At 40.3% G+C, this 25,677-nt stretch overlaps 1 long non-coding RNA gene across 2 annotated transcripts; it reads left to right on the top strand.

Annotated features, from left to right (window-relative positions):
* Positions 1-1,336: 1,336 nt before the first annotated feature.
* LOC146062479 (uncharacterized) lies at positions 1,337-25,442 on the top strand. Of its 2 annotated transcripts, none has more exons than XR_014471344.1 (4): positions 1,337-1,661; positions 10,190-10,300; positions 13,418-13,516; positions 24,685-25,442. It is a non-coding gene; the product is annotated as an uncharacterized LOC146062479 (long non-coding RNA). The 2 variants fall into 2 exon arrangements; XR_014471343.1 differs by having other exon boundaries at positions 10,190-10,232.
* The last annotated feature ends 235 nt before the right edge of the window (positions 25,443-25,677 follow it).

The following is a 25,677-nucleotide window of genomic DNA, read 5'->3' on the forward strand; positions in this document are numbered from 1 at the left end:
AGTGCAACCAATAATCAAAATCAATACAGATAAAAACAATAGGCTCAGTCACGGCAGACTGAGTACTCATATATGAAATATGCTGAAAATCACATCTTAATAATATTACAAGAAACGTTGGCACTTAGAAGAAAACGATGGATGTAAACTCTGCTGGAGTAAATATATAACTAACTAACTCCCACTTATACAAAACTATAGACGCCCAAGTACTCATTGAGTCCTCTGGGAGATAGAGTGTCCAGCCTGTAGATCCAGCCCAATTCACATTGCATCAGTCTGAGTGACCTATCACCCCCTCGAATTGATGCGGGATGTGGTCAATCAGGATGAAGCGCAGTGATGCTACACTGTGTCGTTCTTTTTGAAAAGGGCGTGACACTGGTTGGTCACTAGAACCACTCTCAAGTGCATTTTTGATGGAATTGCGGTGTGTGGCCATGTGCTCCCTTATTGTGCGGACCGCACAATAAGGAAGCGCATGGCCACACACCGCAAAACACCGCAAAACCACACACCGCAAAACCGACACAGTCTTTCCCACATAGCTGTAACTACATGGGCATGTTAATAAATACACCACATATATATATATATATATATATATATATATATATATATATATACCCACAATAGTGTCTTCAGCGCCCTAGCTTTGTGATGTTTTCTACAATAATTCAATAAAGTGAATAAAACAAATAATAAATAAATGATACTCTTGTATATATATACATATATAAAAATAAATAAAACACACACAATATATGCAGACAGAACCTGCCAAACATGTGTTAGCTATTCTTCCTCATTCAGTACTATCAATGACGTACCACCTTCACACATCTGGAATGCAGTATGGATACATTCATAATGCCTTCTGTACTATTGATAAGATACTATGCCTTAGAATTCATAGCATTGCTAGGGAGTCAGTTGTGACTTTTTAACTTTCATGCTTTTAAGCCCTCATTCTTTATCTCCCTAAGACAAGGGGGACATCAACTTCCAGAATTCAGTAGGATAGAAGTTAATGAACCATAACAAGCTCAGCTGTCTTTGATGGCCCTAAACCATCTGGTATCCTTATTATACTACTGTATTCTTTTCTTCTTAGCTTTTTTTTTTGCATCTTTGTTTTTTCTTTCCTCTTTTTTTCATTATTATTATTATCATTTTAGCAGTTTTCAAATCTGTAGCTTGTTTCCCAGTAAACATCCGTGTGTGTTTTTGAGCCACAAAATATTGGCATGAATCGTGGATTAACAGTATCACATGCCAAAAGTCTCCGAGAAGGTGAATGTTGTTGACTGTATAGCTTAGTATGAGAACATTTCTTCACCGACAAAGCTAGGTTTTCTTGCCAAAGTGCGAGAGCTTCAAATCTCAGTAGCGCGGTCCAAAATCTGATAAAGCAGTTACTAAACCGCAATATGTATAGGCTGTAAATTAACACCCTACAGCTCTGCATTGCTTGTCTTTTAAGTAAGAACAAAAAGTGCATACATTGGACTTTTATTTCATGAGAAAATCATTCGGAAGATTGCCAAACTGTACGGATTAATGGCTACATGTACGACAATGTAAAACGATCGAAGAAAGAAATCCTTGCATATCCCGGAATGACATAAACATGGTCTGTGAATGTGCAAGAGATACAAAAGGTTAGTATTTTATTGTTGAAGATTTGTAAGTAAGCCTTTAGTTGTTTATTTTATCTTCCTTCGCGTTGGATTACCTCCACAAGTGAAAGTTTCATATCATCATCATTGGGTTATAACAGCTGTGTTGTATCCTGCATAAAATATGTACAAAGTTAAAGGACAGCTCATCAAAAGGATGGACAATTCTTTGGGGTTGATTCATATTTACACGGACAATAATGAAGTCTTCCTGTAGGAACATATGTCGGGCATTCCACCCCACAGCTGGCTGCATGCATGTTTCAAAAGCACTTTTATTGTAAAGCACAGGAAACCATCGGATGGGGGAGTTAAGTCATTCACTGACATATGTTTCATGTATTCACTTTTTTTTTCCTTTTTGTCTGTCAGTTTTACAAACTTTGGCTCAACATTATGTTTTATTCAGGTTGTGTCTTTCTTAGTCTAATTTTATGGAATAAAAACCTGGATGGGAATTGTCTGAGCCATTCATGAAATATGCAGTCCGGTATCAGAGCTATTATCGTGCATTTACTTGTAAAATTGGTAAAATGATTGGTAGTAAAGTACCTAGCTAAGAAAAAAGTTCCGCTGTCTGAAAGCATCTTGTAATGAAAACTTTCTTGTGGTCAACTATATACATTTCCTGCTATGTTTTATCAATTTTAATCAGTTTTCTCTGTCTGCTTTCCTTCTTAGAAGTGCAATATCATTTGCAAATGCTACATGGATATTTCAGCACTGAGAATGTAATTTAGCATCCTCCTTAACGAATCATTATGGAGAGTGGGTGCTCAGTTATTTTCTGACTTGATAATTAAATGGTTTGCTGTTGGAGCTGTGCTCTCCTTTTGACAGTCTGCAAAACAGTTTTTTTTCCATGCTCGGAAATGTTAAGTGACCATTATGCACTATACTGTAGCTACTTTTAACATTGAACTTCATTTATTTTTTCGTCATGAATGTCGACATAGTCATCACGGACACCGTTGAAGTGTACAGCGTCCCCTCGCATGACTCGCTACGCTTGCCATGCTTAGGGCACGCTACGCTCGGCACACTATTATATTTTCCCGCCACACCGTAGTGCATGGTAACCCGTCGTCACATGTTGGCTCACAAAATTATTTCCCCCTTTGTATCTAGCGGTAGAGCAAAAATTTACACTGCTTGCACTCACTACTCACAAAGACATTACATGGGAACTTTGATGCTCCTCTATGCCCAAACCATTGCCCCAATCTTATTTTTCTCTTTCTCTACATGGCAAGACCATTGTTTTCATATAGCAACCATATTTTTATGTTCACTATGTTATCTAAATATAGATCTCACAGTAAAAAAAAAAACCTTATAGGATTAATATATAGAGATACTTTTCTTAATTACACAGTTAAGTAATTTCTTAAATCTTTGTTTTTTGAAAAATCTGGAACAAGTAAACAAAAGCGCTAAAAACCATCAGTTCCTAACAATAGCTTATTGCTTCTGTTAGTTCATTACTTGATTTCAGTTCACAGTTGGTGGCAAATGGCTTCTACAGTACAGTACAAAAGGTGAGTATCCCCCAAATGCTTATTTTGTAAAACATTTTGATTAACAATAGTTGTAACATTCTGGGCCGGATTCTGAAGCGGATGCAATGACAACATTCATGCAAAATGGAAAGAAAATATAAACTGCACAACAGAAAATACTGATAATTAATAAAATTTATTAGACATATTTATACACTTGGTATGTGGCCACAACCTATAAAAATCAGGACATAAAACACATCTATCTAAATAAAAATAAACATAAAAAATACATAGCATCAAATTAGACTGTACTGTTCCTCAATCATAGATAGCTCAATGCTGGTTAGGCTGTGAGTTAGTAATGCAGGTTATTGTATTAGTAGGCTCTTTGCAAGTATAGTTAGATCCAAACAGTCCAGTGGTTGTCTGGCCAGACAAAAAATATTTTAGAAAAGTACCTTGGAGACTTGTAGCCAGTTAAAGTTCCTAGTGCCTCCCAGTTGCTGGATCTGAATTTCCTTAATAGGTGCAACTATATCCGGAGTTTGAACACCAGTAGCTTGGGTTATGAAAGGCAGGTCTCCTTAGGTGCAGTGAAGTCAGGATCTCAGTGTATCAGAAGAGAATGGAAGGTTGTTTGTTGTGCCTAACGCGTTTCTCCGCCTACTGTAAGCATCGGCGGCTTCTTCAGAGAGAGAAAATATAGTTTGTGCACAAACTATATTTTCTCTCTCTGAAGAAGCCACGGATGCTTACAGTAGGTGGAGAAACGTGTTAGAGCACAACATATTTATATATATATATTTCTAATAAATGTTATTAATTATCAGTATTTCCTGTTGCGCAGTTTATATTTTCTTTCTGTCGGGGCTAGGTGAGCAGCCCTATTAAACAGCATCAATATTGGAAATACTTATTTATATATTTTTTTCAGTGTATAATAACGTTTGGATTGTTTAGCGCTGGTCTTTTTTTCTTTCTGTCGTATTCATGCAAATGGTTGATGTTTCCCAACTGAAAATGCATCATAGTTCCAAAAAATACAAACAGTACATGCATCAAATTGTTGGCCTACGAAGAGGGTAATTAAGACCTGATTGCATGGACGAGAATTCGCAGTGGCCAGCGATCAGTTAAGTCGACACCCTGCTTAAGTGAAATCTCGCCTTGCAAATTAATGCGCTCACTGTGCAAAATGATCTGTATAGATGAAGAACCATGAACAGCCGAGAAAATATGTCCAAAATCAACCCTAACAGGGATACCATTGAATGGTTTTTACATTGGGCACAAGTCATCTCAGTCCCAGAGTTGCCAGAGACTTACTCAATGAAAAATAGGGACATCCGGTCTAGGGTGGACATCACACACACACTCCCCTAACAGCCTTTGGCACCCCTGCATTTTCCCTGACATTCCCAGGTTATTTTTATATACCTTTTATTTTACTAAGCACTCCCGTTAAACGGCTAGTTTCCACCCCCTCTGCATATCATGAGTTCATCACTGCCCAGCATCGTGCATGCACATTGCACCCCCTTTGCATGCGCAGCTTAGCAATAACTGTCCACCGAATTTGCAGCTGTGCAATCAGGTCTGAATTTGGCCCAAAGTCACAATATTGATTCATAAACAAGAAAAAATGTGCTGAAAATGTAGGGTGCGTTCCTGGGCGGTAACTGGGAAGTGGCTATTCAGTCGTATGGAGATGGCCCATCTTGTGGGGTGTAGAAGTTGTTGATGACTTATAATCATGTACATTAGTGGCCATACTCTGATGGAGAATCTGCATCTGGCATGAGGTTGGTGCACCAAGTGGTATTGAGCACCAAGAGAAGGGCCAGCAAGGGCATTAGCCTACAAACACAGATTCAAGACTGGCAGTAGATGTAGATGCTGCAGCGTCCTCTGTCTTCAGTCTAGAGGCCCCCATATACTACAGTGATTTCACCCACTCCTGACCCAAATTGAATGTCTTTGATGTCCAATCGGGTCCAATACGTAGTCCCGTGTGCATCAGACCTGAATCAGAGGTCGGACCTGCATGCAGGTTTGACCTCCAACTCGGACCCCCCTCCCAGCTGCAGGGATCAGGGGTCGCATGTGACATATCACATGTGAAAGGACGGCATGCGATACATCCTAATGCCTGGAAAGGTCCCGGGCGGCTTGCGGGGGGGTCGGATGGCTGTACACTGCTGCGACACATCGCAGTAGTGTATGGCCACCTTTCCACTTTCCACTGTAGATTTGCTAAAATTATTTACTGTAATAAAGTACAGTATTTTACCCCTAAATCTACCCATGGCCGCTTATGTAATAGACTACTAGCTTAACACTCAGCGGGAATTCCTTATTTTTAAAGCGGCAATCATTTGAAAGGCAAACCAAACCATTTTGCTTCTTTTAAATCATTGTCCTTTAAAATTTTCACAGCGGGTGCAGCTCACAGGCTACTCCATAAGCCCCATGATCTTCTGATTGTTAGCACATAGCAGAAATAATAAAAGAGCATCAGTTAATATGTTTGCACTTGCAGTGACAGCCCCTCTTTGACCCAACAATCTATGGAGAGCATATCCAGTAATTTGGTGCTTTACCTGTTCCTTAGATATTTGAATGTTCCTGATTGTCTTTTCCTCTTCCTTCCACAGTATGGCAAGGTTACTAATTCAGACACGGCAAAAACATGGCCAGATTTTAAATATATCTTTAGATATATTAGCCGACGCAATATATGTACGACTACGTTCACAAACACATCGCTTGTATGCACTGGCTGATGGTCCAGCTACTGTATACAGTATGTCAGCTGTTCAAATTGAACAGCATATATATCGGCCAATGTGTAAACAGCATTAATGTACCTTGAGGACCGAGGTTGGAACCTCTGGTATACACAATAAAGTCATGCTGTATCCAATTTATGGAGGTTACCAAAATATTAAAAACAATCAATTAGCTAAATCTTACAGGGAGCTTCAACAAAGGTATTAATTATCATCATCAAAGTTACTCTTTTGTACTTGACCAATGAAAGATTGCTGTTGCCTCCCCCCCCCCTTCTTCCCCCTTCCACCGCCCTCCTCCACTATGCAGCAATTCATGTATTTACTTGTGAAATGTGTATGACTACACAGGCAGTATGAATGCAAATGTATCAATTTTCAAACAAAACATTCTAATTCTAAGTGATGACTATGTCCCGATACAACCTCACAATTTTTATCTTTGATTTTTCATTTAAAATGCTGAAACAGCATTAAAAGAAGCCTAAAGTACAAAGCATGGATTTTTAAAAGATATATTTTATTTTCAGACAACTGCACCAGAACGTATTGTCTTACAGTATAACCAGGTCTTACAAAATCAGCATTTATTTTGGTCAAATTTTTCACATGGATTGTATTTTCTGTTACGATGCTGCTTTCTACACCCATGTTAGCATGTGACAGAGGATCACTGATGTCTTAGGTCAGTGCAGGTAGCTCCCAGTGGATTGCTGGTTGGACAAAAACACGAGGAGATGCTGATGAAGCTGTAGACGGAAATGGAAGTGGCGCAGCATTGTTCATCTCCATGGCAATGGGAGACTTCTACCCCACACCCTGCACAGTACCTCCACAGTATTTCCTGCTGCGGCCGGCGCTTCTGTCAGGTCCTGGCTCCTGCAGCATATAAAAAGTGACTCTCAGAAAATGGCTGCCCCCATACAGCAGACCGTTTTTAAGGTTGCTAGAGGAGGCTGCCACCTACTCTACTCTAGCATCCAAAAAAAACTGCATTATGGGGGCAGCCATTTTCTGAGAGCCACTTTTTATCTGCTGCAGGAGCCGGGACCTGACAGAAGCGCCGGCAGCGGCAGGAGGTACTGTGCACGGGGAGGAAGCGGGGGAGGGGGTTGTTAACCCTAGGGGTTGGAGGGGGTGCCCCCAAAAGTGTGGGGGGGGGCACTGCCCGAATTTTCGGCAGGGGGGTGGTAATGTAATAGTTACGCCACCGCTTCTTCCTCTTCTTCCGCCTTTACCAATATTATTTTGTACTGGTCTGCAGTGTACCCCAGGTTAGGAACCACTGTTCTAGACCACAAAGGGTTAATACTGCAGTGGAGTTTGGCAGACAATACTGGATGAGACCAAACCCCAAAGGCCATCTCAGTGCATGGCATCAAGTAAGTACTAGGGAATTTGAAAACTAAGCAATAGGACTAGATATAGGTAAACCTAGAATTATCATAGGCATGAACATCGCGGACAGTATTTTACTGCTTATGTGAAAATCAATGTGTTTTATTGTTTAATGTAATATTCGTATTCCTTTGTTTTAGGATTAGTACCAAAGAGCTATGCTTACAAATATGCATAAATACATTGGTACTTATGTAATATCTGGGCTCCCGTTTTTCTTATGAGACCGCGTCCCCTCGCGGGGCTCGCTGCGCTCGCCACGCTTCGGGCACGGTGGCTCGCTGTGCTCGCCACACTATATAAAATCAACTCCATGCGTAGTTGGATAGTAGGGGTATGAAAAAAATGGTGTGCATTTAACATGGGAGCCCAGATAATACATAAGTACCAATACATTTTATTTTTGACACTGATTATGCAAGAATACTGACCTGTTTGGGGATAGGATATAAAAAATTGTAAGTGCATAACATACTGTACCATTTCCAGTTTATCTTCATTTCCTTAAGATCTGCAGGTAGTTTAGTGATCACCCGATGAGAGGTGTTCAGCCAAGTGTAAATTATCTGTAGCCATGAACAGATTATGTTGGTACCTCACAGCTTGGATGACTGGCACCTTGTCACTTGTATAACACACCTATATGAAAAAGTGCCAAAACCAACAAATGGCATTGGTGAAAGTAAGAATTTTCAGCTCGCGTCTTGATAATGTTAATTTGTTGTGACGCATCTTTACAAATTTGTCAACTGTAACAAATGTTACGAAGACGGTATTCGACGTGAGACCCATTTAATTGCTATTTACCTTCAAGTTTTTTTCTCTCATATTCTAAGTGAGCTTTTTTTTACTATAGAAACATTCCCTATATTGCTGCATATGCTCCGGTCCTATTTCTTTCCGGAGAATTGCACTAAACATTTCCTACACAAATATATCACAGTCTCTTTGTGGTACACCAACCACACACCGATGGAATAGGATATAATAATCTCTTTCATATAATTATTCCCATACAATTTCCGTTTCGTGTACTCAACCTACAGTACAAAGCTGGAACACATAACCATGCTACCCATGGAATAATCAAAAGACAAATTTGTTTGCCATTCAAGTAACCACATTATCGGTCTTAGATTTTGTAAAAATGTTGTGGTTTGTGGGCATTGTTAAGGGTCTGGAGAAGGGTGAAAAATAATTTATGAGGTGGTCATAAAAGGTGCCAGACTGTGTTTGACATTGATTGCTGAGTTTCTTTCTCTCATATTAATAATTATGGTCAGTGAAGTTTAACGTTTAAATATGGGTGACAGCGTACATTAATTAATGCAGTCATGCTTGACTCATACAAAAGGTGACCCATTCATATGGAGGGAGCGGGAAATAAGATTCCCTTAAAAAGCCAAAGTAACATAACAAATAACAGATTTCATTTTTTTTTGTGCACAAATTTAAGGAATTGTTTTACTAAAAGTGCACAAAATATATTCAAAGTAAAGATACAGTAGTTTCTTCCTGTTTGTATGAAGTATTTCAGCCAGTTTAGCGACAAGTTTTTTTGAGACAGACCAAAAACATTTATTAAAGTTCAAACTTTCACGTTGTTTTCACAAAAAAGTTGGTATACAAAGTTTAATATATATTCACAAGCTTTCTTTTGCAGTGTGCACTCCATTATCACGTAGCATTTTAATAGTGTTTTCTACGGTTAATTTCATTAGGTGATGACATGAAACCTTAAAGGAAATGCTACTTTTGACCTTTGAAGAAGAAACCTTTCAGTGAACTCAAATTATTCTCTCCAAGGCTGTAAATGCTTCAGATTTTAGATGCAATTTCTTTACTTTATAAAATGACTATGGAACAATTTAATGCAGCCTGAAATAAAAATGCAGGCTTTGTGTCTGTTTAAGTTAATTTTGCCTTCTTAATGTGCAAGATATTAATAATATTTTAATGAGTGATTTTTATAATCAAGTATACTATATTTTATATTTTTGCTATACAAGCTACTGTATGTGATGAATTTCATGGGTTTCTGATTAAATCAAAGTACTTATTGAACAATTATTTATGAACCGCTTGTGTATTTTTTAACCACTTGTAAAGAATCCTGAATAGTATTTTTCAAATAATAGAAATAAAAAATATTCCAGTTAGTTTGTATATATAATATATATATATATATATATATATATATATATATATATATATATATATATATATATTTAATTGAAACTGGGTTAAATAAAAGTTAAAAAAAAAAAGTTAATCACTTAACACATTTAAATTTTACCCCAAATCTGATGATCAGTAGCATATACAATTGTTGCATTCATATTATTTTTATTAACAGTTCTTTATATAACGTACACATATCACGCAGCGCTTTACAGAGAATATTTCAACATTTACATCAGTCCCTGCCCCAGTGGAGTTTACAAACTATATTCCCAAATACATGTTCATACACTCATTCATTCTAGGGTTAATTTGTTGGGAGCCAATTATATTTTTGTTGGGAGCCAATTATATTATACCGGGAGCCAGTATATTTTTGGAATGTGGGAGGAAACCGGAGTATCCTGAGGAAACCCACGCAAGCACGGGGAGAAAATACAAACTCCAGTGGCTCATGATGGGAATCGAACTCTTGACCTCAGCAATGTGATGCAGTGATGCTAACCATTACACCGTCCGTACTTATGTGACCATAGGTTTACAGATACTATTTGACCATGCTGTTTACAGATACTATATATTACTAGAGTAATGGTTCATTCTCTCTAAAAAAAAATTGATGGTTATTTTTTTCTTGTAGGGAGATTTATCAAGGCTTGGAGATGGATGAAGTGGAGCGAGATGTGGGTACTACCAAAGCCTCTGGGAATCATTTTCCAATCACAGCCTGTAACATGGCAATTAGCAGCTGGTTAGCTTGTGATTTATCTCTTTCCATGGCTTAGTACATATAGGATATTCAGGTCAATTCGGCCAGCCGCATGTGTTCGCACACCACCGATGTTTTGTGCTTGCGCATGCACATTTCTGTGCGGCGTTGGCGAACAGAAACCCAACCTTGGGGGTAGGGGGCTTCCCATTAGCATATGGGAATGCCCAGCATTTCATGGGTGTTCCCATGTGATCGTTGGGCGTTCTCATGCTAATGAGTTCATGATGGACATGCGGGGTGCGGGCAGCTGGATGTCAACTGCCCGCATACTTCCCCCCGAGCGTACACACATATGTAAGGTTGCTCAGAGCACCTTCCATATCTTTCAATGGTTCCCACTGTCATGTGAGTGGATGTTTATGTAAAACATCCATTCACAGCCAGTGTGAAGGAACGTGGCTTGCGAATGGTGGGACACACCATTCGCAAGGTGGGATCTGGTTCACTCGCAAGGATGCGAATTCGCATGTGAGTGATTGAACCAGAATAACCCCCATTATCCATATACCAGCCAGACAGCTCCTGTGTCTTTCAAACACAGCCTGTAAAATGACCGGAGCTGATTGGTTGGTACTTTTATTTCTCTCCAATCTTTGATAAAGCTCCCCCAAGTATCTTAACATTTTATTAGTAATTAAATGAAAAAGTCATTATTTACATTTGCATTGTTCCATCTTTAGGACTATGGGCCTTATTCTGGTTGGTGCGGCCGGGCCGTAAGTGTACGTCCCGGGGTTTGTTATGATCTGCGCATGCGTACATTCGCTAATGCGCAGGCGCGAACACTCCACAACGCTTACGGACGGGTCTCTACGTGCGAAAAAACCTATACGCGAGTGTACGGGCATTGGGGGCGGCATAGGGGCGTGATGAGGGGAGCGGCCGAAATAATGAGGGAAAATGGGCGTAAATATGGGCGTACACGGGGGTGTGCACCAAAAATGAGCGGTGCTACTACCGCACGATCGACTAAAGCACCGTTCATTTCGGACACAAAACAGGCGGCCGCCAACCGCCATCTCAAACCACCCCTACAGATACCGCATGCCAGCGTGCGCCTGGATTTGCTAATTTACGCTGATTACTACCAAACACATACACCTGAATGTAATAACCAATGCTGCAGTCTATTAAGTCCAAACCATGATTTCACTACCTGCAAGCCTACACACAGCACTCAAACACATTGGAAGCTTATCTTTCGAAACTTCTCTACATTTAAAGGTTTGTTTAATTTAAGGTAAGAATCTTTGTAAGACCTGCTTATATATGCTAAGGTAGGTATTTGTTAAACAGTTATACACATTCACTACGTGCTTTCATAGACTTTACACAGTAGCACACTCAATCTACACAAGTCGACATGTGTCAACGTGTTCACTCTAATACAAACATAGGTTTTGTATTTAGGATACATTAACATAAACCACATCTAACACCTACAAAGGATGTTTCAGCAATGTTTTAAGCCCATGGCCACTATTTTGCACATTAATTAATTCAATCAATTAATTCATTTTCATAATTATAGTTGAAAGGCAAGATTTGCAGGTCCATATATGTGAAGGGTATGTCAGCGTACACGGACGTACGCTCACTCTCACGAGCGGTGACATAAGCTGACTTTTCTATTGAAAACAATAGGGACCTGTCCGTGCAAGCTGGCGTACGCTCAGATAGCCGCAAGAAGTCGGTGGGAAGACGGACGAGAGACGTCCGTAAACGGTGGCGTACGCTCAATTGTACGCCAGTTGTCGGAGTGTAAGGGCTGGCCCGTCCGTGTACGTTGGCGTACGCACATTTGTACGCCACTCCCCTTCGACGTTGTTTCTGGCCGTACGTATGCGGCTGAGTTGTGGGTGGACTTAACCCCAACGGCCGCGTACGGATAGCGTACGTTAATAGCGAACGTACGCACGTTTGGCCGCTCCGATCAGAATAACCTCCTAAGTTCTAATGGGGTCTGATACAGAACCAAACATTTATCAGGGGGAGCACTGGGAAGTGATAAAGTGGAAAGAGATAAAATACTAGCCAATCTCCTAACTACCAAATTTCCGACATGGGGATGTATTAAGCCTGGTGAAAAGATAAAGTGGAGATAAATTAGAAGGCGATAACATGTCAGCCAATCAGCCATGCTTGAAAAATGACAGTTAGGAGTTGAATGGCTGGTGAGTGATCACCTTCTACTTTATCTCCACTTTATCTCTTCACCAGGCTTAATACATCTGCTCCTGTGTTTGAAAAATGACAGGAGCTTATTGGTTTGTAGTTTATCTTTCTCTCCTTTATCACTCTCCAATGATATGGGCTGCTGTAGCTCTACATTATGCATGCACTGACTGCATACAGCACAGTGAGGCTCCCTAGTCCCCATCATCAGCACATGACCCATCACTTCTGTGCTGCTGATAAGGGGACTTGGGAGCCGCTGCTCTGCCCTGCATGCAGTGTTTGCATGCAGAGCAGGAAGCTGAGGTGAGTACTCAAGGGGGTAGGTGAACTATGAAGCATACACAGGGGGATGCTGTGGCCATTTGGGGGAGGGGGCAGGGACAGTAGCCAGCTTAGTTAACTCAGGGCCCCTGCAAATCTATATCCAAAACTGATGACTATACTCCTTTGTCATCATCAGCAACACCTGGGTTTGGGTTGGAGGTTAAATAAACCTTTGAACCCTAGTTTTCTAAACCATGAAAATTGTCACTTCGGAATGCAGAATTTTTTTTAAGTGAGGTTGTCCTCTTAATGCATCAAACCCGTATCCTTTTTCACAGTAGCAATGTGACATGTTAAAAATACTAATGTTTACATTGTTTACAAGTTTGACTTCGTGGGGCATATGTAATATCATATAAGTGCGCGGCACCACCGGTGATCTCGGACGCTAGTGCATAAGCCCCTATGTGTGATATATTATAGTATATTTTAATTTAATATTAACCTGTGGACTAAGATTTGTATTTTCTTTAGTCTATATTTACTGAACTCTAAAAACCATACAATTTATATTTTCCTTTTAGTCTTCAAACATTAAAATCAATCACACATTCCTCTTTTTCTCTCCTTAATGTTATTTTGCTGCAAGATCAGCTCCAGCATCCTCCTCTCGTTTCCTTATCTGTAATTACTTCATATTTCATCTGTCATTCCTGAGACAGTTAGATGCAACCTGAGACTGTATCATTAAATGTAAGTAAATTTTCGAACCAATTATTATAAGCAGTCTATCATGCGTTTTATGTGTATTACCTAATCAGGAAGAAAACTTAATACACCTTGCTGTAAATACTTTTTTGATAAGCTGATTTGAAGATGTGGAATATTACACACAATAATTTTCAAATCTACCAAAAATTAAGATATGAATCTAGTTTACTCAGTTGTTTTCTGTAGTTCTCCTCTTTCTCCGGATGCTAGGAGGCTAAAATAACTCAATATATTATTTAAAAACAAACTTTACTGTATGCCTGAAAAAAAATGGGACCTTGCAAGTTAACGTAACCATGGATATGTGCAGTCTGCACTGGACATAGACCTCTAAACTCCAAAACACAACTTTTACACAACATAGACCACAAACCTCCATTCACTTTACCTTACCCTCCCCACCATGACATGGACCACTAACTCTGGCCCCTACAGACAATGGGCACTTGCCTTCACTGAGCATAGACCACTTGTCATCCACCGCTGCATGGAACATCAACCTTTAACCTTTAATGGGTCCCACAGACATATACCATTCACCCTTCCTGAACATAAACTGCCCCCCACCCCCCTATGGGACATGGATCTCTAGCCCTGCAACCAATGTTCCCTCTAATTTTATGAAGGCTGTGTGCGGCAAAATATTTTGGCTGTGCAACTTTGGAAGGAAATTAAACATTTTGTGCGTCACTTATATATAACTGGAAAATGACGCTCAGCATTTGTGTTAACTTTACTTCAAAATGATATTAAACATGTTAACATTCAAAACACAGCACACAATGTAGTTAATGGGTGAAACACACATTAATTGAGTCCACAACTGCAAAAAGGGACCACTGCTGCTTTGTGCGCTCTGTTGTAATGTCTGTGCGCACGTTCGTCGAGTTGTGTGCGCGCGCACGTGCGCACAGCTTAGAGGGAACACTGCCTGCAACCCACATTTCTTGACTACTCACCTTGCCAGAACATAGACATGTCCCCCTATTCCCATGTGGGACATGGACCTCGAACCACTCCCCTCATGGACATAGACTATTCACCTCACACCACACCAGATATACATCACAATAACTAGTTTGAAGTTTGTGAACCCAGCTGCTAGCTCGGGGGGGGGGGGGGCAATGATGTAGCAATGCTGAGTTGGAGCGCTGCCGACACCACTGCCTTGGACCCAGCCTTACCTCCAGAATCGGTGCCTGACAATAATGGTGTTTTGTGTCCACATCTGTACGGCTTGCATTTCCATGGACACACCTACAACTACATTTCCATCTCTGAAAACAAACATCTAAAATTAACATTTATAGCTTTACTAATAAGAGCACTGTTTGTAGAATATAACTATACAATTATGTGTAAAGTTAAGGGTACCCCTTGTAGATCCATTTTGTTAAACAAGCTGTAGGAAATGCAGCCTAGTGTGTCATTTCACTGGGAAATATCGATGGTACTGAGATGTGCTTGAGTGATTAACAGATCATGGGCCGTATTTATATTAATCCCTCTATTATGGTAGTCATTATTTTAATAGTATTGGAGAGAAATCATGCATTGCCTGTGTTTCTGAACATATTATGGAACCAGCTGCGCATTACTCAGCTTCCCCAAAAATAACTTATCGCTTCTCTTGGGCCAGTTGCCGATTGAATTCCCAATGTCATCATATGTCGTAAAAAACTTCTTTTTAAACAGCTTTACTTAGCATTCAATTTAGTATTTTTTGAGAGTTATTAGAACTATCTCTTGGTAGCATAAAGTAGCATGCTATATTATGATATTTGTTTACATTTTATTTGAATTATATACAGAAAATAAATAGGTCAAAATTGTCCATCAGCGATGTGCATACCTGGTTTGCTGACTATCCCCCTTCAGAATGTTGATGGCAGTGATTACCACCCATGTCTACAGTTGTGATATATATACAACCAGGATGTTGTGTTGGGACAAAAGTTTCTGGATTGTTTAACAATAACATTTGGGGCCATAGAGAACAGGATCTATTTCTCATGTTACGCTGGGGTTGTAGTGTAACTTGAGAGATGCTTCTGCGGGCATGATCTGCCAACTGTATGTGTGTCTGCAGAGGTAGCGGGTCATTTTTTCTGTCACCGGGAAAGGAACATATACTAAGTCAGGGGTGTCTATACCTGTCCTCAAGATCTACCAACAGTTCATTTTTTTCATGCAACCTATGAAGGAATGAATGCAGCATGTTTGAAAATGTGACAGTTAGTAATGACTACAGCTGTGCACCAACTAGGGGATTTGGAAAATGTGGACCATTGGTAGATCTCGAGGACCGGTTTGACCAGCCTTGCACTAAGGCGTTTCATTCAGAAGAGATTCCAAGCAGAAATGTATAGATGATAAATCTGCCAAGAGAATATTCCTAAAGTTCTATATATACCATCTGCCTGGGTTATGCAGTGCGTTCTTTCTGCAAGAGGATGTGGATGGGCCTAGGGAATTAATGAGTTCAGAATGTTTTCCAAAACGAAAGAAAAAAAATTAAAAAGTATTTTGGATGCCTTCAGCTCATTTAGTGTAACAGATTACTTTTGTCTTTGGAATATGTGGGTCCCACCGATCATCCATCAAACCTTCCCCTGCAAAAGTACAGTTTTATTATGTTTTGTGGTTTTCAGATTCATGCTGACATTACAAAATGTTCCGTAGCTTCCCTAAAATGCACAACTTATTCATACTTACAGTTTGTGGCTTTTCTCCAGCCTTCAACAAACAATGGTAACAGAAGCCTGACTTCTGGTTCTTAGGCTCGCATGTATATTTCTAAGTGAATAATTTATGTAGTGCCATATTTATTTAAGCCATTCTATGTGACCTTTGGCTTTTAGTGACATGGCTCTTTCTAACTAGGGTGTGAGAGCAGTTAGTACCCCATTGTGTTTGTGTAATGCCTCGTATCACTCGATCTGGATCAAACTTTTTGTTTATAACAAAAGTGCGTAGGCTAATAAAGATTTTCCAACACATGGTGTCATGTTGCATTCGAAATGTTGTGTATTTTGTTGTTTTATAACCAAAGCAGTGGAGAAAATCTATTATGTTGTCTCAAGTTGATAATGATATTGTTTTCACGTTACCCACTTTGCGATGACAGTATACTGTTTCCATCTTACCCATCTAAAATAATATTAAACTTTTAGCCAAGCCCTCATTTTTCTTTTGCATAACAACTGAACCCTTTTGTATGGAAATTATATCCTCTCAATCTTACTACTCATTTTGATAGGCACATGGATTAGAAGAAATGAGTTTAAACAATATTTTTAAGTAGTAATATGGATCTGGCATATGTTGCATCAACTTGCCCCACCCATCAACTTGCCCCACCCTTTTCTCCGCTTTTGCTCTGTACTGTCTCCATTGGTCCAGTGAAGGTATACCACAAGCTCTGTGTGTATGATAGAGGCGTAATATTTATTTGTTGATTAGTATATAGACTAATAGGCTTGGTCCAAAACCACCCTGCTCTACTTACTATGCGTAAATGCTGCTTTTCTAATGGTCTGGTTCATCGCCATTGTCGCAGTGTTGATGGTCAGGATACATGCTGTGGATCGCCCCCCCCCCCTTGCGGGCCCGGTACCTCGCTACACTCGGCACACATTTTATTCTCCCTCTATGGGTGTCGTGGACACCCATAGAGAGAGAAATTGCCAGCATTGCGGCAGTCGGGATTCCGACGTGGGTATTTCGACCGCTGGGATTTTGACTCCATCCTATTACAACAGTTTCTTATATGCACTTTGCAATTGGAAACAATGATAAAACTAATTGGGCAGGTAAAGACAGTCAAAAATGTAGGAGGGCACTTCTCACAAGCTTACATTGCTTATATAGATATATGAATGTGACAGTTATATCCCTGCCCCAAACCGCTTCGCTGGGGGATACTTAGCTCTATTGTGACTGTAATTATCCTGATATTGTACAAAGAAATGGCTAATAAAAGCATTATTGCTAAGATTGTAAAGGCTGGCTCTCCCTCGGTATACCTAGAAGAATTGATGCTGTTTTAAAGGCAATGGCCAGATATAGAGGGTTATTCAGCATGGATCGCAAGTGCAAACTGTGACTGAAACTGCGAATGCCTAGTATTCACAACCGAGTTCCAGTTTTAATGACAGGTAGCCTGCATTTAGGGGTGGAAACATGGCATCTGGGTGTGGTTGGTAAAACACAGGTGTGCCCAGGTGTTTTTGAGTTGGGTCTCTGACGTCAGCGATGACCACTTCCAGTATGTTTCAGTCGCAGATTAGTGGCAGCCTCAGATATACTCACATTTGCTCAGACAGAAAGTACTCTTCGATGGTCCAAGAATTGCTAATGGATTGTGAATGCACGGCAATTAGCGATGCATTCACAATTTTGCAAGGGCCATTTAATCTTTCTGTCTGAGTGGTGACTTTTTTACTTGCAGTCCACTGCGTTTTATCTATATTTTGCAATCCATCCTGAATTATCCCCATCATGTAAAATAATGCCTTGCAAATAATTGCCCCTTTAACCCCTTCCCGACGGGGCGTTTTTTCTTAACTTTTTTTTTTTTTCCTCCTCGCGTTCAAATAAGCGTAACTTTTTTAATTTTCCGGCTATATAGACACATGAGGGCTTTTTTTTTGCGGGACAAGTTGTACTTTTTAATGGTACCATTTACTATACCGTATAATATTCTGGGGAATCAGGAAATAATTCAATGTGGGGTAAAAAGGAAAAAAAACGCAATTCCACAATTTTGCGCTGGTTACGGTTTTTTTGGAGTTCATAGTTCGTTTAAAATGATGGGTTATCTTTATTCTATGGGTCGTTACGATTCCGGTGATACCAAACTTATATAGTTTTCGTTACGTTTTACCACTAAAAAAAAAATAGAAAATTTTACGGTTTTTCTAATTTGCGTCGCGTCGCCATGTTCTGCGGCTTATAACTTTTTTATTTTTCCACCTACGGACCTGGGTGAGGGCTCATTTTTTGCGGGCTGAAGTGTACTTTTTAATTAATACCATTATGGGATATGTGCGACTTTCTGATCTCTTTTAGTTACATTTTTTTGGGTAGGGGATGCGACCAAAAAACGTAGTTTTGGCGTTGGGAATTATTTTCCGTTTACGCCTTTAACCGTGCGGGATAACTAATGTTATATTTTAATAGATTGGACTTTTAGGAACGCGGCGATACCAAATATGTTTATTTTTTTTATTTTTTATTTATTTTTATTTGTGAAATGGGGAAAGGGGGGTGATTTGAACTTTTAATATTTATTTTTTATTTTTTTATTTTTTAACTTTATTTTTTTTTTTTTTTACTTTTACTACAAGGCCCCCTAGTGTACTTGACCACTAGGGGGCGCGATCGCCTGTACTAGGTTCAGCCATAGAGCTCTATGGCTGAACATAGTGATTTTCAGCACTTCCTATTACATCCTGCCTCAGGCAGGATGTAATAGGAATGCTGACATGGCCAGCACAGGGGTCTACATTAGACCCCTGGCTGCCATGGCAACCGATCGGCACCCTCCGATCTCGCCGCGGGGGGCCCCGATCGGCGCCGGAGGGGGGCGCCCCCCCCTCCGATCAGCTATTTAAGCACTGCGGGCGCTTTGCCCGCGGTGCTTAAAGGGTTAAACGGCCACGATCGGCGAACTCGCCGCTCGTGTCCGTGAGAGCAGGTACCTGGCTGTAATATACAGCCATTACCTGCTCTCTTTCAAGCCAGCTCACTCCGTGAGCTGGCTTGATTCCCCCGCAACCGGCATATGACGTAAATGTACGTCATATGTCGGGAAGGGGTTAAAAAAATTTCAGAGTTTGGCCACCATCCCGCGTGGGCGCCAGTCTCGTACCGCATTCCGGGCAACAGCAAAATCCTTCTCGAATGGGCAAAACCTTGTGCTTTGCAGATCGGACGAATCTAACGTTCAGAGAGTTAGGTTTGAATGAAGTGTGATCAAACTGAAATCTAAATTGCAGTGCAAAACTAAAGCAGCCAGTATGTACCCTGCATAGAAACAAAATAACTCACCCAAATCTAACTCTCTCTGCACGTTACATTTGGCTCTAGTGAACATGGTTTTGCCCATTAGTGAAAAATACTGCATGTGCAATCAACTCTGAATCAGGCCATTCATCCAGCCCAAAGGGTTGTCACAGCAAATATTGATTTGATTTAGATTTTTCTTGTTAATTCACTTTGTAAAAATAAACTATTAACATTTCTATACTACATTTCTATACTACATTTCTATTCTATTTTTAGGTTTAATGTCCCTGTAATGTCAGCATTATTGACATTTCTTACATTATACATTTAATATACACTTTTTTTAAAATGCAGGCTTATGAAATGCTATTAATAAATTATCAGATATTTTTCAAATAACTTGCAATTTATCTTTTCCTTAATTTATTTTATCGTTTGTACAAACTCGTTTTCAATGTCATGACTAGACCCCTTTAAAGTCATTTTTAAATGTCTGGAAAATGTGAGATTACAGAATCACTACCACTGTATTGGCAGAGATTTCTGGACCAAATGACATTCTTGACGGGAAGTAAGAACATACATTATCTCTACAGTGCTTCATTCGCAAGTGAAATTAGTGGAGTTGAAGCAAATACAGATTAAACCCTTTGTGTGCCAACGTTGCTATAAAATATAGAAAAATCTGCTAAAAATGCCAGCAACTGTTCTTGTTTTTGGGTGCAACGTTTAAATAAACTTCAATTAATTGACTTGTCTGTACAGATGGAGCCGGCTCCATCTTTGCAGTGGATTCTACCACCATCCACCGCCAGTGGCCGGCTACCGCCAGGGGCGCGCGCATGAGACGCTTGTGCGCCCCGTGGCAACGGAGCTTGGTGGGGGTCCCCGCTGCCTCCCCCACCATCGCCACCTGTCCCAGTCGCCACCCTGACCCCCCCCCCCCGAACTGGGCTGCGTCTCCCTGAAGCGGAGACAGGCAGCGAGACGCTGTCCAGCCGCCGTGATCCTGGGACGCGCGTGTGCGTCCCAGTGTCTATCGCCGGCGCACGCAAGAGAGGAGTGTCTGGCGAGCACCGGGCAAAGATAAATCCGGCTACATCTGTATTTGTATTTATTTATACAAAAAAAAAAAACAGTCGCTGGAATTTTTAGCAGATATTTTGAGGATCGCTCACAGCAACATTGGCACTTAAAGGGTTAAAGCTATTTCAAATATTCTAGTATCATAATTCACAGTGAATAGTAGAAACGGAAGGATAACTAAATGCAGTTGTTTACTTACAGTATAACATAAAATAATTATTTAGTTAGCGGAACTGACGTTCAAACTACTGTATATTGTTTCCTTCGTATTTGGCTAATGTAAATGTTAGGGATGGCTATGTGAAAATATTGTTGTTATACAGATGGAGCCGCTCCCATCTTAGCGGCTCCCGTTGTGCCTGAGGAGATCGGTGCGCGGCGGTTCCTCTCAGCAGCATCGGCGCTACATATGATGGTGGCTCCATCTGTAGGACTTAATCTATACTTGGCTACTTTTAAAAAAGCATTTTAGGGAGATGATGAAAGTAACACAGAAAAGCACAGACCTGACCTGCTACATCGAAGAGGCATGTACGAAAAGTGACTGACATTCAAATGTAAATGAGCCCCAGAACAGTAATATCTACTTGTTGATGAAAAGACTCTGATACTTTCCAGGACTTGATCATGTATTGTGTTTTCTATACATGGACACAAGGAACCTTTGCTTGTGTAAGAAAACAAACTTAAATGTGTGCCATAATGGCGATAAGGTGCAATCAGGGAGTTTGCTAGACTCTTCAGGGAGTCAGGGAGATTGCTACTATTTCAGGGAGTCTCCCCCCAATGAGGGAAAGTTGGGACGTTTGACTTAATAGCTGTATTCAATCCCAGACAATATTTCCAACAGGCAGAAATATCCACCATCAGTATTCAATCCTGGCCGAAAACATAAACTTTTCTTCACCACGATTCCTTTATCTTGTCACAGTGCTCTCCTTTTAGTATTTTTAAGATGTTTTAGACCTCTTTCAATGCATTCTTATGGGCCTATACACATAGCAATTCGCGGGCATTTTCTAAGCAATCTCATTAGATTGCTTAGAAATTGTCCCTACATTGCTGTGTGTAGGGGTATAGTTATAGTGATGTGCATCGCTATCGCCCCAGTAATTAATATACAACAAGCTGGATAAATGTATAATCCGTGTATAAGCTGTGCAGCGCTGTGTGCTGAGCGATCTGAGTGTTCTGAGCGAGCTAGCAATCACTCAGAACGCTCATCTCCCCATATTGCTACATGTGTAGGGCGCTTTAGATGCATCACTTACAGATGGAGACGCTCTCATCTGAGCGGCTCCTATCAAGCTGTCCGCCAACCTGCGCTATCGCCAGGCGGCACATGCGCCCCATTCTCAGCAATGGCCGCACGAGCTTGTGAGACCCTCGTGCATCCATGTCCGCCGGCCCACCCTTTGCCAGCAGCCGCCAGATACTGAAATCTGATACGCTGTTGGCAAGGGAGAGAACTTCCCTATCTGTAGCAGCAAAATATATGTGTGTAATATTTGGGGGATAGATACAAAAAGGCAAATATACAAATATCTGGCTTCATTTCCAGAAACCTACACTGGTAGCCTACACCGTTCTATTTAAAGTGCATGGGTCAGCAAACTACTGACAAGCCAGTTCTGGGGCAGGGGTAACTCAAAGATTGCACTTGCGTACCGGTTCTGAAATCACTAAATTTAGCTCATCATCATAAGTCATTATACTGTAATTTCAAGTACATCACAGTATGCTCATGGAATGCATAAAGGGTTTGTTTGTTTTTGTCCTTTTTCGGGTATAACACTGTGTTTCAGTGTGATAACATGTATTTGGAAAGAACCGTTCTCCAGATTTAAACAATAGCTGGGTTAACGCTTGAAAGCTATCAAGATACAAAAGCAAAACCTTAACATGAACCAGGCAAAAAATATTTTCCGTGCTCTAGCTGCCCTGTCATATGTCATGACATGTGGCAGGTTGACTGCTCATTAATTCTATTTATATCAGTATGATAATACACCCCACTGAGTACACATGTGTTAAAATATTCATAGATTATGGTTTGAAATGGCAGATATAGATTTAATACTGCAATGCTATTGTCATAATACAAAGTAAACAAAATCTTTTTTAGTTTATTATAGTTATTATATGCTTACTGTGTTGCATATAAATGCTGGATTACATTTTATAGACAGCCTACAGGATAGTACAATACTGTATAAGACAACAGTGCAAAATATATGTGTTGGTGGCAGTCATTTTAAAATATCTTCTTTTATTGAAAATGTTCTGGAGTGTGGAGAACCGAGCATCACTCATCTCGCATATCCCACATAGTAACATTTCATTCTAAACCATCTTACCGTTTGTATTGTCAGGAATCCCTAATGCTGGGTAACTGTTTAGAATCGCCAGCCACTGCCATCCCACGAAAGAGGGTGCGTGCGCACAAGATGCTCGCCCACCTTGTTCCAACGGAGCTCTCTGCAACCTCCCCCGCAGCTCCCCGCCAGTCCCTGCACACCCCCCCCCCCACCCAACCCTGCCTGTCTCCCTGAAGCGGAGATGGGCAGGGATATCGCTGCCCACCGCCAAGCAACGGGGACGCGCGTTCATGTGGGACGCTCACGCTTCCCCGTCAGATAGAGCACCTCTCCGCCAACTCTTGCCAGCGGAGGGGATCAGGCGAAGGCTGGGGATAAATGAGAGGTGATCCATCTGTAATATGAATGCATGCCATGATTCTAAACATAATTATAAAATGGTGAGGGATAAACTACCAGCCAATCAGCTACTAACTGTCACATGACTGAGCTGATTGACTGGTACTTTATCACTCTCCATTTGATCACTTTTCAAGCTTAGTGCATCTCGCCCAATGAGAGGTGCTTTCATGCTAAGATTTGTAGTACTACAAAAGATATAAAAGAAAATGCAGGTGCATAGTCTAATTACTGAAAACTGCTAACCACAACAATTAGATTAAACTCTGTGATTTAATATAGAGAAAAACTGAAGCGCTTAACAGAATTTTGGCCAAAAATGTAGTCCACCCAATGTGACCAGATGACCTTATCAGGTAATTCCCTAACATTCCTAAGGAGGATTCCCATGCTCTGAACCTAAGCCTTAGGAATGTTAAAGACCCACATTAGGATTTAGGCCCTTAGATCGCAGTAAAAATTTGTTCTCAAAATGGGCAAAACCATTGCAGGTGGGGCAGATGTAACTTGTGCAGAGAGAGTTACATTTGGGTGGGGTGTGTTAAAACTAAAATCTAAATTGCAATGTAAAAATAATGCAGCTTGTATTTACCCTGCACAGAAACAACATAACTCACACAAATCTAACTCTCTATACATGTTACATCTGCCCCACCTGCAGTGCACATGGTTTTGCTCATTTTGAGAACAGATTTGTACTGCGATCAGATCTGGATAAGGACCTTAACCTGATAGCAACAAGTGGGCTTATATTTTTGGCCAAAATTATGCTAAATAACTTATATTGACTCTACAAGCAGAGGTCAGGCCTGGCAGCAGGGAAGAATATTTAAAAAAAATAGTAGGTATAGACATTAAAGGACTCATTTACTAAGATGTTGCTATGGGCAACCAATAAATTATCCCCTATATAAGCTTCAAACAGATACAGTGCCTAGACAATTAATGCTAATACAGGCAATGACTAATAACTAGCAGTAACTAAATCCAGCAGTGGATCAGTCCAGCCCTCACTGGGCCGATTAGTAATGATAAGTACCTGAGTATCAAGGAAGTCTAGTATTGTCAAGGCAACCATTGCAAACTGTAGACTGATTGTGCAATAAATAATTTTTAACGTTTTCTCAACCCCGAGGATTGAGTGAGTTGAGGGGAAATATTGATGTGATGGTTTGATATTCTGTTATCCCATATTGTACTCTGGATTCTGTAAATAATCCAGTTTTTACTACCATCTGGATTTTTAATACAGTTGGGATGATTGATATGTCTATAAACAAGTTAAGCTTTCTGATTCATTAAGTGGAAATTGTTTCATCAGTCCATTACTCCTTACAGCTACCAACTGGACTATGTACGTTTCGTCATCTAACTACATCGCAGTCTGGACCGTGATGCATTGAAAAACAATGGAAAAATCAAAGGCTGTTTTTCTCCGTCTACCCTGCATTTCACGTTCTAAATCAAGCTGTTTATTTCATTTTATTAAACAGTAGAATTTATATCGAAAACATAAATGCAACTTCTAGTCTTTCCGCTTTGAAGGATCTCGAACATTTACCTGGTTACTGCTTATTGCAGTCCATGCAAATATTCTGTCATTTGTTTTTCTTGTGATTGGGAATATAATGGGAGGAACAGATTCTAGAATTAATGTACAATAAATGAGGATAATAGTTGTCAGCAAAAAATCAGAGACCTTAACCAAAGCCAGACAGATCTAGGATGGAATTCGTCAGGCTTTGTCTCCTGTTAAATGAGCTACATAATTAATTATTCAGGTGTCTTTTATTCTGGGTAACTAAGTTAAGCAAAATGATGAATTTAAATTGGCAAAACCATATGCCTGGAAGTATAGCATAAAATATAAACTAGGGCTTAAGTCCTTATGTTAATGGCTGCAGATATTACAAAACAAGCTGGAAAATGTTCTGCAGTATTCTCATTGTCCAGCAACGAATATGTTTCAAATATTTGAACATTTGAATTGTTTCAGGGACCAAACATAAAGTTCATACTTTAAATGTGTCACTTATTACTGATGCTGAAGCTGTATATGTAACTGGTTTACTTTGAATTGTACTTTGATTTTTGTGGAGAGGTAATGTTTATTTTTTTTGGCCTGTCCCATATGTGTGGGGCGGGGGGGGGGTCAGTTGGGAGGCCCCCTGTCACTAACCACTCACAGGATATTCCCCCACAGTGACAAAATGGGGGTAGGATTAACAGCAGCATTCTTGTGACACCACACCCCTTTAACTGACCACGCCCATCCAGGAGCACGCAGCTCTCATCGTACATGACTGTCCTACATCCTGCTATCGAAATGTC

Source organism: Crinia signifera, chromosome 3 (genome assembly GCF_055691185.1).
Source record: "Crinia signifera chromosome 3, ASM5569118v1, whole genome shotgun sequence".
Lineage (NCBI taxonomy): Eukaryota > Metazoa > Chordata > Amphibia > Anura > Myobatrachidae > Crinia > Crinia signifera.